Source organism: Corvus kubaryi, unplaced genomic scaffold (assembly GCF_017639235.1).
Source record: "Corvus kubaryi isolate FWS band 111438036 unplaced genomic scaffold, C.kubaryi_AGA036_p1.0 134, whole genome shotgun sequence".
Classification (NCBI taxonomy): domain Eukaryota; kingdom Metazoa; phylum Chordata; class Aves; order Passeriformes; family Corvidae; genus Corvus; species Corvus kubaryi.
Window position 1 is genome coordinate 3052165 of NW_024580668.1, and position 20446 is coordinate 3072610.

Genomic DNA, 20446 nt, shown 5'->3' on the forward strand with positions numbered 1-20446 from the left:
GATTTTCGTGTCACTGCTGACCTTGGGCAGAGGATTTTAATAACTAACAATGACAAACAAAACCTCAGAAGTGAGATGTTTCCATGGCATTTAAAATAGACTTGGAAGGGAAGATATTTTGTCCAAACATATAAATATCCCTCAAGCTGTCACAGGCCAGAATTTGTAACATCATGCTATATGTCAGACTTGAAAAGGAAAGAAAAACCAACTAGAAATGGATTACAAAGAGCAAGTTGAAAGAAAAGCAAAAACCAACGACATGGGGAAAACCACACTGGAGCAAACCCAAATCTTTTCATCAATGTAGAAGCATTTTATGTTAACGTGAAGAGAAGTTAATTCTTTTATTAATGAAGGATTTTCTCCTCTGCCATCTCTGCAGGATTCAATGTAGACAAGTAAGAGCCCTGTCAGTGACTTCATTGCTCTCAGTTTTATATAAAGGGGTTGGACACACACTAATGGGCACTTCTTTGTGGCAAACAAGAGTCAATAATGGGCATTTTTTCCCCTGCTTGCAGAAGAATGCTGGTGAATTTAACAGATTTTATAATGTTTGCTTATTTAAAGTCATGGTTGTAAAAATTACAAGAGGAAATCTTAGTTGTTAGAGGGAAATTTATAGAAAAACCTAATTATTGAGAAAGTTTTTCTTCAGAGGGCTGTCCTCACAGGCCTCCCCCATGTTGGTCACTGCTGTGAGAGGCCATGGCTGTGATCTCTCAGATTATCAGGACATATCCAGAGGGAAAGACCCTGGGTATCATCACTTCTAAGGATGGTGTGGCCACCACTTAAATAGATGGGTTGATGCATCCTCTGTCTTGGTCTACAGATTGATTTTTAGGTGAAATAAATTCCAATTAAAGTGCATAGAAATCTGGAATATGCTTGTAACAGCATTCCACTTCAGAAGTAAAACCCTGGGGCTGATTTCCTAATTACGAATTTCCTGTATTGCCCCAAAGCTCTGCAAATGCCATATTCCTTTACTTCCTGCCAGCCCTACTTACCCAGAACATCATTTCTTCAGGGAAATATGGCTGAACCTCAGGTCTGAGGGGTCCGATGGTCAGGCTGCACCAGTGGGGTCACAGCACTGTGCTCTCTGCTCAGGGTATCCCAAAACACTTCCAGCAAGGACACGGCCCTGCCACACTGACTGCATGAGAATACAAAGGGAGGGAGGAAGGCAGGAGAGCAGGAACATCACTTTTCAGAGCTCATCATTCAGCTCTCACACACAGAAAATCCCCTGGAGCCTTGCAAGGGCCTGAACATCTGCCAGCAGGGAGAGGAGAAAACAAACAATACTTTTTAAATTTAATTTTTAAAACAAGCACACAAATATGAGTGCCCATAAATTTTACATAGCAACATTCTGTCCTTCCCAACCCGCTCACGTTTGAAAAGTTAAATAAAGCAAGTTATCTTGTAAAATATTAATTAAAGCAAGCATTACATTGGGTCCCATGAATCACTTTGTGTTCAATATTTGCAGTGTCACCATGGTGAGGAGCTGCACCTAATGACAGTGCTTTAGTTACAAAGACCAGTGAGCTCAGCCATTGCTACTGGCTTCCCAAACTATAAACCTGTCATCTGGACTAGGACAGCTCAGAGAACATAAAATGAGGCTTCAAAGTCAGCATCACTATTTGAAGTTAATCCATGGCTCGTGCCAGCTGTAAAAGTTAAGGTTACAAACACTGAAATATCTTCAATAGGAAACTATTGGCTGCTGAAGACACATGGACTGAGATAAAATCAAAGTGAAGAGGGGGCCTTTCACAGAAACCCGAGCCAATGAATTAATGGGATATGATATGAAGTGTGAAAGCTTTAATGATCACAAGAACAAGAAAAGAAAGTCATCTGAAAGCTCACTACTGTGCCCTATCAAGAGATTTTTTACAGCCCAGCTTCGAGGCTCTAGGTCACCAGGGAAAGTCTTACAGATTGTATTTCTTGGAAGGGACTCTGCAGAATTTGCTCCTACATTCCCACAGATCCAGTGGCCGCTTACAAATATTCAGTGTCCTGTGAAAAGCTGTGTCTCATGTCTAGTGAAAATGTAATAAGAGTTGTAATTTTAGTAAATTTGGATCCAAGTACAAGGTAGGTGTAGGTTTCCCAGTGTGAGTGAACATGTGGAGATGACCCATTCACACACAGCCTCTGCCACCTGGTAGCCAAAGTATTTTGCACAGTGCCTCATGTGGCCACTCAGACACTGAGTATTTCCATATTAAATCAGTCACAAAAAGAACAATTTAGAATTGTTGAGCACAACATCTGGACCAGACACTGCCAAGGCTGCTGTTTTATCAGGATGGCTCTCCAGGGCTGGCGCTGGGAGGATGTTTTTGGTCCCTTCCCATGTGCTGTAACGAGATCGAGCCATTCCCTGGCATTCAGCCTCTGCCCAGACGAACCACACGGCAAAGCAAACCTCACCCCTCCTCCTCCCCTGCTCCCAGCCCACTGATTATCTCAGATCATCAGTGTTTTGGATGACCGAATAAACAGGATTATCCTCTCCCAGTGCCTGTTAAGTCACAACTGTATGGCGATCCTATTAGTGGACAGCAATGGTGTGGGTATAGCCAAGCAGGAGATTAGCTTTTGCTTGCTCTGTGGAGCTGAAAACAGCACCGGGAAATTTTTAATCTCCATGAAGGGGACACTAGAGCTCACAGAAAGAAAATCAAATTCATCTTTATTATCCTTCTCAATCAGCTGCCCCGCTCAAAGGAAAAAAATTTCCCGATTGACAAAGTCATAAACTCCTTTCACTGATACAGCAGCGGATTTGGGATGCCAATGAAAAACATCTTACAAGCACAGCCCTTTTTCATCCCAACTGATCCCAGAATGCTTTACAAGTGCTGCATGCAAATGGCACGTGGGATTAGCAGCACTCTGCAGTGGCCTGCCTCTGTTCCCACTGAGGTTAGAGGGAACAGAAGTGGGACTTGCTGTTGAGTAAAATGTGAACCAGGCTGGAAAACAGCCAGGACACTGAGATCAAGACTTGCATTCATTTGGAAGCTGCTGGCACAATGGCCCTATTGATCAGGACTTTGGGTTTACGTCTTGTCCAAAACAATGTCGCAACTTACAGTGGGGCATGAAATGATGCCATTTTAAACCTGTTGGTTTAAAATAATTCATCATTATTTATTTTTCAAGCGCTCAAAGATAAAAATATTGAAAGAACAAGCAACAGGGGAAATACCCATATCTAAATTAAAATCTTCTTACATAAACTATCTAGATTTTAACTCAGAGCAGCATGCAAGCAAAGCCAGCCAGCTCCCAACCCTCTAATATACATGCACACAGAGAAATAAATTCCTTCAAAAGAAGCTTTGAAGAGCATAATTAAGCATGAAAGTTACCATATATTAAATTATACATCTAGTAAAAAAAGAGTCATTAGCCCAACAAATGGGCTGTTAACGATTTCAGGTTTGCCTAAGGCCACGAGCTAATAAACTAGTGATTAACCACCATTTCTGGGCTGCTGCTGCTGAAAGCTGCAGCCTGGTGTCACAGCACTCGCCCAGGGCTTGGGAACTGCAGAAAAACCAAAACCAGTGAAAAAACCGCACTGGATCTGGGCCATAGAAACTGCCAAAGTTTCAGGGCCTGCTCTGAGGCACCGTGAGCTCCATCTCTTATCCAGATTCCTCACTTCCACCATCCACTGGGATTGCAAAACTTGGGACTTCCCAAGTCCAAGTGGAAGCAGATGGGATAGCCAGGGGAGCCCCTTCCAAGGGAAATTCTCCAGGATGTGTCCCAGCACAGACCATGCCCAGGAGAGCCCTGCCAGGAGAGTCTCCCTGTCACTGCCAGCGACACCTCCATGCTGTTCCTCACCTTCTCCACCTCTCTCCTCTGAGGCCACACTTGGGAGACCCTGGCAGTCATTTATATGGAAAGCAACCCCATAAGAGTGTGCTTGGCAGCTTCCTTCAGGCATTTCTTAGCAACTGGCAATAAAAGGAAACAAAACCAGTCCATTTGGTCAGCCAGCTCTCCCCAAAGCACCTGTAGTTACTTTCCTCCTCACAGTTTGAAGAGCTGAGGATGTGGGAACCAAAACTTGCACAAAATAGTCCTTTCCAAGGCTGGGAACAGCAGGAGCAGGGAGGATGGTGCCCACCCACTGCTGTCAGGATGACACCAGAGCTTGCAGAGGTGTTACTTGCACAGGGCAATTGCTTTGAAATGAAAACCTCCACACAAGTGAGGGGACATTTTTCAACAAAATTTCAGACAAATAAAACACCTCTTTACCAACACATAGTGCAGTAGGTAACATTATAAGTCCAAAGAACCAGATAAATGAAACACTTTCCAAAGGATGGAATTACCCAGCAGTTTGAAGCAGAGAAAGGAAGCACTATCCATAAATTTAAAGAAGTTGTTCATTCCTCAACCATCACACTCAGCAGGCCCAAAGCTCCTCTATTTGGAGTTACTGTGGGTAAGGGACCACCTGCATGAGCTCCCAAAACTTTGCAAGAAGAAATGCCCATCCATGTACATACTGAAATTCACAGAATAATCCAAACCTGGAGGGCGACCCCGGGGCTGAGCCAGCCTGGGCTGCTGGTGCAGAATTCCCATCTTGCCTGGGGAGGTCAGGGATGCTCCAGGAGCCCAGCACAGCACCCCCAGCCCAAGAGCCACCCTGGCAGGGTCAGCTTCTCCCCTCAGTGCCAGGGCATCTCCTCTCTGGCTGATTTCCCCTCACCCCTCACTTCCTATGGGGAAATGTGGAAGTGTGGAAGCTGAATTTCTTCAGAGCAGCCCCGAGCTGTGCCGGGTGCTTTGCTGTTTGCTGCCCCAGGAGTTGCTAATGGCTTCACCTGACACAGAGTTCTCACACTTCAAATAAATGGGATAAACACAGCACCCTCCACGAAGGTCTAAAAGCAAAATTAGAGATTTGTTTGATTTAACGAAGCCTTTCCTCAAGTACTTTTTAATGCTTTTAACCAATTAGTTTTTAGATTACTTTTTTTAAAATAAAAAGAGAAAATGTTTTCCTCCTTAAGTGTTCTTTCAATTCAGGTCCAAGATTTATACCTCCACATAAGAAATAAAAAAATAAATGGGATCCTGTTTCAGTAGAGACCACAGCAAAAACTCCCACTGGCTGCAGTTACCAACAGAAGAAGGCCCATGTATAAACTTTGGACATAAGATTTTCTGGAAACTATTTACCAATTACTGCAAAGAGTTCACAAATATTTTCTTTTCTCCTACTTTCCTTACAGTGACATTTACAGCACAACTTCAGACATATTGTTGAACTGGTTTTTTGAAATTTGCATTACTGTATCATGTAAGTCATATGCATTTTACCTGATTTTTCATACACATGCTGTATTTTTTTTCCTTTATTATTCCTAGAAAAAGAATATAGATGGATTTCAGCAGCAGTTGCACAGACTTCTGATTAAATATAGCAGTTATTGACTTTCCCTGAAATTCAGATACTTCTGAAAATTAGCTTTTTGGCACCCACTAAGGAACACACTGAACATCTCCTTTAGTTACAAGCCCTCAAAATAAAAAGTACTTATGAAGTTCTTACATTTATCTCTAAGAATTTGATCTGAGATCTTACTTAACTCTCCTTGTAGATATATTCAAGGCTGGTCCAGCTCTTGCTGAAGTCAGAAGATCTTCAAGTGCAATCTGCAAGGGCATCACAGTGCAAGACTGGACAAGGTAGAAATCAGACGTAAGAAACTAATTATTCCTTTTAACAGCCTCACCTGTCCTTGCAGGGTTGTACAGCTGAGGTCATTTACAGAGCACCTGCACAAGATCCGAGACCTAAACTTCCCCAGCACACACAGCCCTGCCCTTCAGCCACAGTCCTTAGTATTTAAAATGACCTTTCCAAATTTGTTTTGTTTTTAATATATTAAAAAGTCTTTCCCACTGAAGTGGGCAGATTTTCCAGTGAACTCCAGCACTTAACCCTGCAGCATTTTGCTATTTCAAGATTAGAGCATGGGTTTCAAAATTTGCCCTGAACAACAAATATCTGCATGAAGTTATGATGACGTTGTAGTGAGACTCAGAGTCATCCTGGAATAGAAAACAATCCAAGCAACAATATTTGGCTCTGGATAGAAATTTTCCCAGAAGTTCAGGAACTCCTTTCTGTTCCAGTTCCAAGTAAGGGCTCCTGTGCACGGCTCCTGAGGCCAACCTGCTGTATAATGTGTCTAAATCAAATATTCCACCATGAATCATTTATATTATACCTTTCCCAATTATTTTAGTTCCAAAGATGACTTTTTGAAGGGGGGTAGTCCTGAAACAGTTTCACCTTCTGTACAAACACACTTTGTGAGGTCTCCAGCACTTACCTTCGCAAGGAACTACAACAGATTTGCATTATTTCTTATTGAAACCAGTTTGGTTTGCTATAAAAAAAAAGTCCAGCTGGAATGTTTTATTACCACAGATGACCACAAGATGGAAATCCTTTTCCATAAGATGTCTCCTGATTAGAAAAAGTACTAATTTAAAAAACCAAAAAAACAGCCTCTTTTCAGGAAAATGTTGTAGAGGAAGCAAAGGAGGATTCTCATCCCATCAGCAAGCTGTTTTGGAGGCTTCAGCGATTTTAATTTGATCAAAGCCAAGCCTTTCCCTGGGAAATTTTCCCTTTCCCAGGAAGGGCTCAGTTCCACTCAGAAATCATTCTGATGGAAACCTCTCTCTGATCACTGCGCCAGCAGCTCAGACACACCGGGCACAGGAAAGCACCACGGATGTGTTCACTGTTACATTTGGAAATGTGAAGGATAAACTAAACTCTTCCCTCATACCATCACAGGTTATTTTTAGAGTTAAAAAGCTTTCTGAGGAACGGCTCCAGCCACCTAAAGCCTGGGATGGCAGAACTCAGGGAGCTCAGCGGCGTTGTACCCAACCTGCCACACTGCTCCCTGCACCCCCAAAGCCACAGGCCTGGGATCTAAATGCTAAATGTCATTTATTTTTGCTATTGCTTATTTACAAAAATGTGCAGAGGCTTGCACTGGGATGGCACCGGGCATAAACAGAACTAAAAGGCCATTCCTGTCCCCAGGGGCAGGGTCAGGGAAGAGGGCGGGGGGGGGAGATGCGTCCCTCTCCCACCTCCAAAGCTCCGCAGGACCTTCTGCAGCTCAGGAGGGTGGTGATGCTGCAGGGACCCTCGTGTGCACCCAGCCAGGCTCGCCCCAAATGCTTTTGAACAAACTATTGCTAGCAAAGAGATGAAAGAGGCGCTCCCATGATTTCCATTATCTGATCGTGTTTTCCACTCTAAATCTAATTGAGGCAGCAAGCAGGGAGCAGCACTTTGAGACAGACAAGACATTTGCATCTGTTTTGCTGATTACAGGAGCTGCACATTTCACTTTAAACATCAATGGGTTGCAACTGCTATTCAAATGATATGGAAATTGCTACTTTATACTGAAATGTCCCTCAAGCAACAAAGGAAAAGATTAGCACAGAGCTTTGGTTTTTATCTTTTCTCTTCTTTTCATTTTAATAAAACACCGTGGTGGCAGTGGAAAACTCTTTGATGGCTCATGAACAACACCTGTACCTTTGAACATTTTATTTGTACCAAGTTGCAGAACATTTGAAGCCTTTTGTGCAACTATTATGACAACAATTTCTAACTAAAATATTCTTTATCTGAGACACTGAATTAACTTTATTTTCACAAGACTTCTTCGCCAGAAAAATATACACATACAGGCTATACGGATAATTGTTCAAGGTAATGAAGGATATCACCACCAATTTATGATTATTTAAATGGGTGTCACTGGCTTCTGATGTACCTTTACGGTTCTGATGTACCAACAAAGGGTTTCAAGAAAAACATCAGCCTTGACCCCTCTCAGCAGGGCTATCCTGAATCTGAAGAAAAAGTAAAAGCACATTACAAACAAAGTTATTGTTTAAAAAATCCAATGTAGACACATTGACAGAATTAATTTGTAAAAGTCTGTCTAAAGAGACTGACTCACAACACTTCTATTCTGATGTCAAAGATTTGAGGCTTTGGGGTGCTGAAAGGTGGGAAATTATCAGCTCTCGACCAAATCAGACACATTGCTATTCTTGACATTAATTATTTTAGAAACTAGAACACTGAACTCAGCCTGTGGGGTTCTGTGTCCCATCAGCATCTAGCACAGATCTGGTGAGAAACTTTCAATTCTTCATAAGCAGGTTCAGAAGAGAGATGCAAACAGGATGAGCAAACACAGCAGCTCCTTTCTTCCAGGAACAAGTTTCAGTGCATCACCCAGATGCAGTGCCCAACCCAGAACTGCCTACATCACCCAGGGGCACAAATCCTGCTCTTACCCACGTGCCCCCGCAATCCCACTACCTTTAGTGGGTTTTTTTCTCTCACAAGTGTAAAAAGAACAACGTTACTTCAAAACATTCACGCTGCATTCATCACTCTAAACCCATCACAGCACATCCACACTGGAACTCTGATACCCACACTCGCACTTTTGGTTTTGTTAGTCCCACATGAATATTTATGCCCATTTCCATGATGTGTCCCCCGGTTCGCACAGGGCGCAGGTTGTTTCAGCAGCTGAAAGCCATTAACATCTGACAGCTGCTGAAAGAGCTCTTTGGGAACAAATAGGTGGTGCCGGGCATTGTGGAGCCGGCAGGTGATTACGGCATCATTACGGGCTGCATCTTCCTTGGCAGCTGCACGGACAAGGAGGGCTCTTCATGCACTGCTCAGACCTGCCTGGTGCAGGGGAGATTTAATTATCATCACCACATAATGGGCAGTTTGTGGAAGGCGAAGACCTGGCAGGAGCAGATAGTGGGCAAACACAGGGCACGGCTCGCAGTAATTACCCTCCAAAGCGGAGCACAGCTCTGGCTGGAGCAGCAGATGCTGCCGCCCATCAGCATCTCCACACGCAGCATATGTTCAAGTGGAACTCGAAAACAAGGCAGCAGAACGCTGCTTGCAGAGCTACAGGATGCTTGGGATGGGGGTGAGGCGGGGGGTGTGCTCAGGGAGGAAACTGGGATTGTCACAGGGAAAATCTGGGAGCAGAGAGAAGATACCCAGCACACAGGGCATGGATGGATACTGAGAGGGGCCAGGGAGGAAAATATTCCTGGGCCTTCAACCTACCAACATCCTCTGTTCCAAGACCTGCTTTGTGGATTTTATTCTCAGGGAGGGAGAGTGGGATGAGCCAACAAATTGTGCTCAGAGGAAGAGGGAGATGATACTCGTGCCCTGAGAGGGTAAGGACCATGATTTTCCACCCCAAGTGGGCAGCTGTGGGAAGGTGGACAAAGTGCCACCCACGTTTAACCCCTCCAGGTGGAACAGGCTGCGCACAAGGCAAGCAAAAGATGCTGCTCGAGTTTTGTTCAAGTCATGGCATATTGCTTTGTCAAAAACAAAATAAAAGCTGTTAAATGCAACAGAAGAGAGGTACAGCACAAGACAGCCCTTCTGAGATGCTGGAAATGCTTGTCTTCATACCCCACTAATGAACACAGTCATTCCACTCAAGGCAATTACATAAGTTATTTAAAAAATAATTATGTAAAAGCAGGAAATGTCAATGTGCACATTACTTCCTTTCAAACCATTTTCTTGGCAACCAACCCATCTGTTCTACCTCAATTCTTCTTCCAAAAGAGAATTAATGTTCATCTTCATAAACTTAACATGTCAGGAAGTTCTGAAATGACTTTACCTACACAGCATCACCTTCCTTGTGACACTGTTGCTTTCACCACACTTCAATCTTTTTTTGCTTCTAACTCTGTGTGAATAATTACCATTGTAAACACATTCATACACCAGTTTTCAAAAGAAAAAAAGGCCATATTCAATAGCAACATAAATTTGGGATGTAAATTGCCACACAGCACAGTCACATTATAAACAACGCTGTCCATGTACAGCTCCAGTGCCTTTGATGCCCAGCCAGAATTAGATCTTTTCAACATTTTCTTATTAAGGATAAATTACAAAACAAACCAAGCGTGCTTGAGTGAGAGGGCCTTGATGTGAACAGTGTCCAGGTGCCAGGGTTTCTTTGTTTGATGTTGATAGAGCCTTTCAAATATTGCAGCCTTTTCTCTGGAGACATATAAAGACTCAGAATCCATGGTTTTAGTAAAAACATCATTCCTGGATAATGTCCACCTGAGGAGAGAATCATACCTTTTGATTTTGCCTGGGCTCACAAGAAGGGATGGCACAAGAGGTTCCTGTGTGTGTACTGTGTGTAGGGAGCTACTTTTCAGTGTCACATCACCAGCTGGAAGGAAGAAGATGACCCTGGGGATAATCCAGGTGGATCCTAAGGTCAGTCCATGGAGCAGCTGCCACCACTGCCTTTGGAGGAACATTTCCAAGGTCTGAGGGAGCCAGGAAAGAGCGAGGCATCCCTGGGCCAGGAGCTGCGGGAAGGCAGCTGGATGCTGTGGGAGCAGCAGGACACTGAGGAGGCTCTGATCCACCTCCTCACGGCAGCTCAGCTTCTCCTGAGCATGGAGGGGATCTGGCCTCACTCTCCCAGCAGAGTTTTCCCATGTTCTCTGTACATGCTTACTATTATAAGCACAATCGTGGTGAATGTTTGTGCAAGTCATTAGCTCTGAGTTTTCTCAGTACTTTATACATCTTTGTTACTATTCTTAATTTCACTAGTATTTTTGGAAATATACCCCACTTCCCTGGAAGCAGATGCACAATACGGCTCTAATTCACAAACCTGGAACCCAATAAGAACAGCAAACACTTATGCCTAAAATCATCAGTGAAGAGCTGACCTCCATTATCCAGTCCCAGGGCTCACAAAACGCTCATTGCTGCATGTTTGTGCAATGTATTTTTAAAGCAGGCACTGTTTAAAATATGCACAATTAATATTAACGAAGACCTGTCGTTCTCAGTGCGAGTGGCTGGGACAAGTGCTGCCTTCTGTCTGGTGTGCAGTGACCTTTAGATGTATTTTTAGGCACTGTCCTATAAGTAATGTGTCTTGCACAAATTACTTCTGCCCAGATATAAAGCAACGTCAACCAGAGGAGGGAGAGAGAGCAACATGGGGGGATGAGAATTCGTGCTTTCTAAAATTGGGAGAAACAGAAAAATACCAGGTTTTATATGAGGATTTTTGAACTGAATCATTTTCTCTCTCATACAGGGCCATGGGTAAGGGCATTCACACTGGACTGAAGTGTAGTGTGATTCTCCCATTTTTGAGCAAAGAAGATTGCACCAAACAGTTCCTTGCAAGAAAAACAGAATTAGTAAAATCAATTATATATTTGATTAGAAATGTTTGTGTCTCCCAGGGAGGACAAAGATTAATTTAGGTAACTACTAAAAATTTTTAATCTTGGTAACTTTAAGCTAAAAACTAAAGTTAGAAGAAACCTGTGTGGAAAAATACTGTGGAAAGTGATTGCTCTCCTAGCCACGGGAAAAATCAAACTCCACTATGTTGTGTGGTATATAAGTGGCTCACACAGTTACGTATAAATATATATCAATAAGGGAAAGGTCTAGGAAATTACATGAAAGATTAGGACAATATAAGGTTGTGAAGAAAACAAAATAACTGTATCTGCCAACTAAAAATAATGGGTTTGTCTGTGTGGTTACCCCACAGAAAAAACCCTAATGTACCTGTTTCTACCCACTCAAAATTAGAAAAATCAAGTGTCAGAGATTAATTCTCAGCATCTGAAAGATGAAAGATGATCTAAGATGGCTTTTAAATTTATTTAGTGAAGATATCTGAAATGAAAAAAAAAAAAAGTAGGGGAATAAAACTCAATGTAGAATTACTTCTGATGTAGAGAAAAAAACAGGATAAAGGATCACTTACTTTAGGTGACTCTGCCAGACAATTTTCTTCCCTGCTACATCATGGTCAGGTTCCTTATGAAGCTCATTTCTTTAAAAGTCACCCACAAAGGCCCAATGGCAACAAAATGGCTTGCTTTAACTGACACCAAACTATGAAGAAATAAAAAAAAAAAAAATCCCATTAAATCAAATTGAGAGGTGTAGTCTGTAGCAGTTTTTCATTTAAGACTTGGATAATAAATTCCTCTGGTGTAATGGTGCCACCAGCAGATAATAGTTAGAACTGGTTTTAGTTGTAAAAACTGCACGGATACAAATTTCTCTATGGAGGTTATTTAAACTTCCAAGAACATATCCTTTATTTTTTTAAAAAGAGTATTTTGATAAGAACATGGAGCTAAAAATTGGTTCTAAATGTGATCTATCAGTAGATAAAACTTTGGGTTCAGAATCCTCAGTGTAAGTTCCTCTATGATTTATAAAGACAGGGAAGTGTTTGGGACAACATGGGGGTTTTTCCCACAGTAAAAACTGGTGATTTTTTCATGCCCAAACAACTGGCAAACATTGGAGCAGTAACAACAACATTAAACTGTGAGAACTGAATGACTGGAACTCCTCAGTTTTGTCTGTATGGACACTGATCTGATAAACACTGAATATCTGAGTGGAGCAACTCCTTTTGTCCAGAGAGATCCAGGACCTGGCACTTCTGATGCAGAGGGAGAATTGAGGGGACTTGTTCCTCCAGCCACTGCAGAGCTGACATTCCCAACATTACTGTCACCTTTCTACCTACAGCACCATCATTACATTTACAATCATCACTTCTCATTCATATTTACATAGAGGGTTCAGGAATTTGGAACATAATTACAGTGGGAGGAAGTCCCTGCCATGCAGGTATGGATTTCCTTTCAGGCAAGGAACTGGGAGTTAGATCATGGTTGCAGCAATGTCTTTGAACTAAACTCAACTGCTCTAAGAGTTACTCCAGACTGAAATATAAATAGGGCAATATGAGAACCAGATCAGTTCTCAGCAAGATCATTTAACACAAATCTTCCATCGGCTGATTTACTGATTTGGAGTACAAGGATATTTGTAGGAAACACACAAATTCTGCAATCCTTCACAGCCACAGCCTCTCCTTGTGCTGCTCTCAGGTTTAATGGAGCTAATCTGGAGCACTCCTGGCTGCCCTGCAGGGCCCCCAGTGCTCAAACCACAGCTGAAAGTCACTGTCCCCCGTTGTGCGCTCACACTATTGCACCTGCATATTTTATTTCTCACACAAAAGGTCAAAAGCTTGCCAGCAGGCTGCCTGCCTCCTCAGACACACAATGCGTGCAGGAAAATAACTCCAAGGAGCTGCTTGCTGTAATTTCCTGCAATTTAAGACTATTTATTTTTAAAACTTTTGCTGCCAACCTCCCCATCTGACTGTCACCCTCTTGCTGAATTTCACCATCAGAACACAGTAATTTATTAGCGATCAAATCCAACCGGTTATTTGACTGTCTTGGTTTTAAATACGACTCAGGCTTTTTAGGCTTTTTAGCTCTGAATCCTTCGGGCTCTCTATAATTAATGTTCCTTTAGCAGAGGCAGTGAGGGGCTGGCTGTGCACAGCCCCTGTTAACCCTTTGCTGAGACCACCACAACCCCACAGCGAGGCAAAGGGGTCGCCACGAATTACTCACTCCATTATTTCTACTTCTGGCATTTGGGAATTAATCTTTCCTAGAAGTGGGATGAGTACAGCCACCCTCTACCCACGTGATTAGAAACTGGTCTGTGCATGCAAATGTTAATTAACAGACGGGGGGGGGGCCCCCCACACCCACACATATGGCATTTGGGGAACTACCACAAAGCTTTCGTGGCAGCTGAAGGGATTTGAGAGGAGAGCAGGGGGGTGATCAAGTGAAAGGCTGGATGTCTGCAGTGTCAGGTGTGTCTATGGTCACTGCAGCAGGAAAGGTGGATGGGATAACCAGGGATAAGCCAGCAATTGAGCCACTTTCTGGGGAAAGGGACCTGGGGGTCCTGGTGGCCAAAAAGATCAATATGGGTGACCAGGGAGCTGTGGTGGCAGAGAGCCAACAGGATGCTGGGCTGCACCAACAAGGGCATCATCAGCAGAGATAAAATCATCATCCCACTCAATCCAGCACTTGTCAGGCCTCACCTGAAATACTGAGTTCAGTTTTGATCCCTGCTATGCAAAAAGGATGTGGAAAGGCTGGAGAGGGTCCAGAGAAGGACCACAAAGATCAGCAAAGAATTGGGAAGCTGCCCCATGAGGACAGGCTGAGAGAACTGGAGTTGTTCACCCTTGAGAAAAGAAGGCTTAGGGAGACCTCCTCGCCATGTTCCAGGCTATAAAGAGGATGGAAATTCCCTTTTTACAGGGAGTCACATGGAAAAGACAAGTGGCAATGGGTACAAGTTACTCCTGGGGAGATTCCACTTGGACACAAGTGGGAAATTTCTCACAATGAGAAATTTCCAATCAGCCATTGGAAAAATCTCCCTGGGGGAGTGGTGGATTCCCCAGTGCTGGACACTTCTAAGATTCAGCTGGGCAGGATGCTGGGCCATCCTGTCAAGGCTGTGCTTTTGCCTAGAAAGGTTCCATCATGATCCTTGAGGTCCTTTCCAGCCTGGTATTCTATGGCTCTATGAAAAATATTTATGAGTAAATATTGAATTTATTCCTACATTGAAAGATAATCTCCTGTGCTCTTTAGGTCAATATTATCATACCCCAGAGAGGTCAAATAGCAGATATTTGGCAAAAACTAAAAACCACTACACAGTAAAAGGAGGTCAAGAGTGAACGCATTTTCCTTTAAATTTTAGCATCTTGTTACCATACTTTTTTTCCTCCAGCTATGTGACCTATAGCCATGAATGGCAAAAAAATACAACCTAGAAGAGGAAAACAACAATATTAATCAAGGTCTACTCTCAGATATATATTTTTCCTAGTGAGTATTTCATAGTTAGGAGGGCTGAATTTGACCTCGAAACATTCCAATAATCTCTCGTAAAACAAATTCACAGAAAAATTACTATATTTGATATTTACTTATTAGAAATTGCAACTGCCATTGGAATTCTGAAGGGGCTGCCCTAAGAAAGCCTTGTCCTTTTCTGGGTAAACTATTTAAGGCAGTATCCTTGACTGAACTTCCAGCATTTTAGCTAATTTGACCATGTTTGTCTTCCACCCAAAGCACTCCCAGCAAAAATAGCTGCCAGAGCTCCTGTGCAGCAGTTGACTCAAGAACTCTGGTTTTTGCAGTTCTCTTCTGCTGTATTTTAAGAAGATTTTTTCCCAAGTCTCTTATCAAATAGCTTTTAGTAGTGACAGATATGTTTGGTGTAAGCCTGCTGGTTTCCCATGAGCGAGAGCTTTGGGGAGACTTTCAGGAGTATATTTGAATTATAGACACTGAATGAATCATAAACAAATACCAAGATCTCTGGTAGGCACAAAATACTGCTTTCTGTTTTGATGAATAAATGGCAAAAGGCGTAAACAATGACCACAATATCAGATTATTGTTGTTATTGAACTAATGTAAAAAATGTAAAATTCTATTCTGAACCACACATTTGTTATTTCAAAGGAATTTCCAGCAAAGAAAGCAACTTTACAGCCTGCATGCATATTCTACTGGACTAAGAGGAGTCTGAAACCTATAAACAATTTGTACTAATCTAATTACAAATGTACTAATCTGTGCTGGCACAAGACCATGCTGCTACCTACTTATTTCATAATAGTAAGGACAAATTTAAATTAATACTTGCATGAGAGGTATGTGATGTAAAACCATTATGTCTCTGACAGCACAGCTTTTATCAGTGTGGAAAATCCCAGCAATTTCACTGAATAAAAACGAAACCTGACTGGATAAATTGCAACAGGAGAGCAAAGCGTTGTTATCCCTACAGTGTTTAGAGACAGCTTCTCCCTATCACACTGCCTTGGAGCCGGTACAGAAAAATCCAGGAAGGAGGAAACAACAGCAGATTAAAAACCATGACAGCACTTTCCAGAAAATGTTCTTCTGCCCCTGCCTGTGTGTCAGTGTGGGTCTGAAGGAACATGCCTGAACCTGCAAACCAGCCCCAGAGAGCACTGGAGAGGAACCGGCCTTTGTTCAGAGCAACGCCAGGTTACCCCTGCACTTCTTCATTCTGTCAGCCTCTGGGAACCACAGAAAACTGATCCAGGGCACACACAGCCTGAGAGGGAATGAAAATGCCTGGCCATAAACAGGCTCGTGCAATGCTGGATGCTCACTCACCTTCCTCACCACTGGTTGGGTAATCACGATCCTTTGTGGAGCTTTGACAGAAAACAAACACTGCAGCTTCTTGCACGAGCAAAGATTTTTGCTTCCCATCCCTTTGGCCTCTCTGGTAAAAGAGAAATTTCCCTATGGGCAAAGAAAGAGTCTATTAAAATAGGAAGTTTGAGGTAAAAAAAACCACAGTCTGATTGTTGTATTTAACTCCTGCCTTTTCAATTCCTTCTTACTGAGCACAACCTCTGTTTAGTATTTCTTATTCCTCACGTAATAAAGTCCTAACTGCCAAGGGCTGACTGACTGATAATGGTGTTATTTCCCTAGTTTCACTCAGCAATGCAACCACAAAGCTTTTGGATTTCAGGGCCTCGTGAAAGGGTGGAAAAAAAGTTAATTTTGTGGCAGGGCTGCTGCTTGTGTTCTGTTACTGTTCACTCTCCAACAGAAAAGGTTTTTGTATTAAATTGTAATGAAGCCACTGGACAAACTCAGGAAAAATGAATCAATCACTGTAAGAAGAAGATGCAATATTTCAAGTTAAATACTATGAATTATGTATAGTCATTCATGCTGCCTATTGATATTTGTTGTGAAGTAACAACAGCTTGTGTATTCATCAAAGATTTAACACTAAATGGTAATTTTATGTTTAAATCACAATTACTTCCCTGTTTCATAATGGCACTATTTCCTTATTCACCTACCAACAAGAGAAAACATGGTTGGATTGAGGAAGAAAAAATCAAAATAACTTTCTCCATTTATATCTCATGAAGGAACTTCCTTGATTTAAAGCCTAGGATGAAGTTCACTGCCAAGTATAGATTTACCAACAGTCACTGCCTGATGCTCTTCGAGAGGAGCTGCATCCTCAGGGTGCAATTACAGCAATTATCTGGATGGATCTTCTCATCAGTGACCTTTGACTCATCCCCTACGAACTGTCAGTCTCCATCACCAGATGGGGAAAGCAGTTTTATTGTTTGCACTCATCAGCTGCTTCTGAGAGGAGGAACCCCCCGAAGCACAGCCTGGCTGCCCACCGTGCCCTCCCTGCAGAGGGGCAGCCCTGGCAGGAACTGCAACTCCCTCCAGGCTGCTGTCCTGGCAGGATGAGCAGCAGCACCCTGGATGCTCCTGCATCCCTCAGAGGCATTGAGAGGAAAACAGAAAAATATCACTTTGTATCCAAAGTACAGGTAGGTGCATTGCCTCATCTTGAAAGGTGGGGTTTGTTGGTTGTGCATCACTCTTTGGAAGTTTGCCCCAAAAGAAGAGACAGCTGTCTCACTTTGCCTCTAACTAGAATAGAATGAATTCACTGAACTAACTGAATTTACTATAAACTTACACCTCTGCAAAGATGAACCACAGCCTTACCTTAACACTATTATGACATTTATTATCCCACAATTTTTACTGAAGCAAAACTCCTGCAAAAGTTTTGTCAGAGGGCATGGCCTGGAGGGTACAGCTCGTGTAAAATAAACAATTTCAATTCACAGTCAGTAAAGCTAAATGATGAAGGGATAAACAACTCCATTCAAGCAGCAGGACATTTAAAATGGGATTGGCAAATACCAACTATAAACAGCTTTACAACTTTCACTTTACAGTGAAACAGCTGATCAGCTCCTGTAACTAAAGGAAAAATCACCTTTGCCTTAAAGGGACTTTAGCTTAGTTCTCCCAGCTTACAGCTCTTCCAGAAAAAGAATGGCAGTTCCAGGCTTAATTATAATCACCATTAGCTGCTACCTACCACTTAATTAGTTGGTAATAAAAGCAAGGCTCTTTCTTATCAAACCAATCAGCAGTGTCACTCCTTTGCATTCCTCCCATTAGCTGCAGATGTTGTCATGTGGACAGGGCAGGGATAGAACCAGTAATAGTCAATCTGGGAAAAAAACCCCAATCTCAAAAGCTAAAAATAAAATAATTTAGAGAGGCAACTCAAACAGTCAACTACCGATGGAGATCGAAACTAAATTCATTATCAAGTGCCAATTCGAAGTGAAAACAGATTGAACCAAAACTGTTCAAAAATGCTTTCCCATTTTGTAACACTCACACCCCTAACGCCAGACAGAGCCCAGCTGTTTCTGTGACTGACTTCAAACAATAGCTGGGCTGTTTAAAAGTTCGAAAGCTGTTTAAAACAGGGAATGATGTTTGCCTGAAGACATACTGTATTAATGCAAATTGCTTTCAAATGCACATCCCGCTTCTTAAACAAAACAAACCCAAGATATTAAACTGAGTGGAAGTTACTGCTAGAGCCATACATAACCTGCCAGCCATAATTCAGTCACCCATTAGGGACTGCATGGAGTGAGCCTGCATTCAGAGAAACACAGCAAAAGGGGCCTCTGTTTGTAGCAAAGGAAAGTGTTTTTCATTTCACTGTTCCTACTTTAGAAAGGCCTTAAGACTATAGAGTCTGTGTCTCCTTTTTGGACCTTCCAATTAGCACCAGATGAAACCCTGTGTCTGCTCCTTCCAAGATGCTGCATGCCACTCGTGCCCATGGCTGTTAGTCATGCTGCCACAGTGCCTTCCTATCAGCTTAAGCACTGGCCTTTAAGAAGTTATAAATGTTATTTCAGCTTTAATATTCCGATTTTAATGTCTCTGGCAGTGATTAACAGCACTAGCTTTATGTCTTTAGATCCTTGCCTATTTGCTCACCACCTTCTGCTAATGTAACTTAATCATCACATGCTGCAGCACCCCAGGTTTCTATTTCTGGTTCAGTGAGAATGAAGTAGTAATAAGCACAGCACACTGTATCATCAGTGGGTTTCATTGCTCCTGAAGGCAAGAGGATTAAATCAGAGATTCATTTTGTTCTGTGTCATCTTTCTCATCTGCACAATGGAGACAACACAGCTATGGCTGAGAGACGGAGAGGCTTCCTCAAAACAACAACAATTACACTCCCATCTGTTAATTTCTTGTCAGTTATCTTTGCAGTATAGATGTGAGATTGTTAAATAACCAAACTCATGTAACTAACAAAAAAGTTATCACAGTAAAGATCTTCAGGAATGTGCCGACAGACAGCAGACATGTTTCCCCGATCCAGACTCAGCAGTCAGCAAAAAGATTTGAAAGACAGGAAAGAGACTAGTTTGGATACAAAGGAGAGGATGACAGGAACGTTAAGATGACAATTCAAGAAAATTTCTTGGAACAGTCACAAAAATGGAAATCAGCTGGAAATCCACCATTTCCTCATATACTCTTAGAATATGAGGAATAACACTTAGACAGTGACTAAAGACCATCTCATGGCAAAATGTTACATCACAGCATGAGAACTCCTAGTCCTTGTGGTGACACTCACTGAGCACCATTTCCACACTGTTGTGAGATTTCCACACTTGGAGCATACAAAAGAAATCTACTGGATTTGACAAGCTCTTCCTTTATCAAAAGGCCAGCTCACTCCTCATGGCCTGTGTGCCCACTTCACCTCACCTTAAAGGACTTTAAAATTTACCTAACAAATCTGTTGCTTGTTTAAAGCCCTAAAATCTCTTTAAGTAAAGATTTCTTAGATAAGATGCTTAAATTAGCAACAAACAGTAACTATCCTGATATGTTAAAAACATTTATCAGCAACAGAAAATATATTAACACGCCCTAGTGCAGACTCCCTGCGCCTGCCTTGCACTGGCGGCACCAACCTCACCTTCCATGGAGCCAACTCAGCCAAAGGGAAAACACAAACACAGCAAAGGCACTGCAGGGCTGAAGAGGTGTCACAGCCAGCGAACGTGGAGGGACCAGCTGAGCTTGTGCCAGCCCCAGCGGGAGAAAAGTCCCATTCCAGGCACAACAAGGCAGCCTCATCCTATCCCAGCTGGGCTTCAGCAGAAGACAGCAGCGCTCTCCCCATCCTCACTCCTGCTTGGGGTGACAATACTTTGTAGCCTGCTAAGGGGAAGAAACCAGCTCTTTTTATATCGCCCGGACATGGCCAAAGTGATGGAGGGACGGGCCGAGGGAAACTGAGGCAGCAATTCCAGCGGCTCGGAGCGGCTTCCCTTGAGCTCCCACGGCGGCGGCCCCGTGCTGCCACCTGCGGGCAGCGCCGGGAAGGACCGCTCTGGGACACAGCACCGGGAATGACCGCTCCGGGACACAGCACCGGGAATGACCGCTCTGGGAGCAGCACCGGGAATGACCGCTCCGGGAC

At 42.9% G+C, this 20446-nt stretch overlaps 1 long non-coding RNA gene across 1 annotated transcript; it reads right to left on the reverse strand.

The window, feature by feature from the left end:
• Nucleotides 1-7631: 7631 nt before the first annotated feature.
• Nucleotides 7632-20371, reverse strand: LOC121672738. Its single transcript, XR_006018961.1, has 4 exons — nucleotides 19940-20371; nucleotides 16243-16374; nucleotides 11940-12070; nucleotides 7632-10246 (listed from the first exon to the last, which is right to left on the reverse strand). It is a non-coding gene; the product is annotated as an uncharacterized LOC121672738 (long non-coding RNA).
• Nucleotides 20372-20446: the final 75 nt, after the last annotated feature.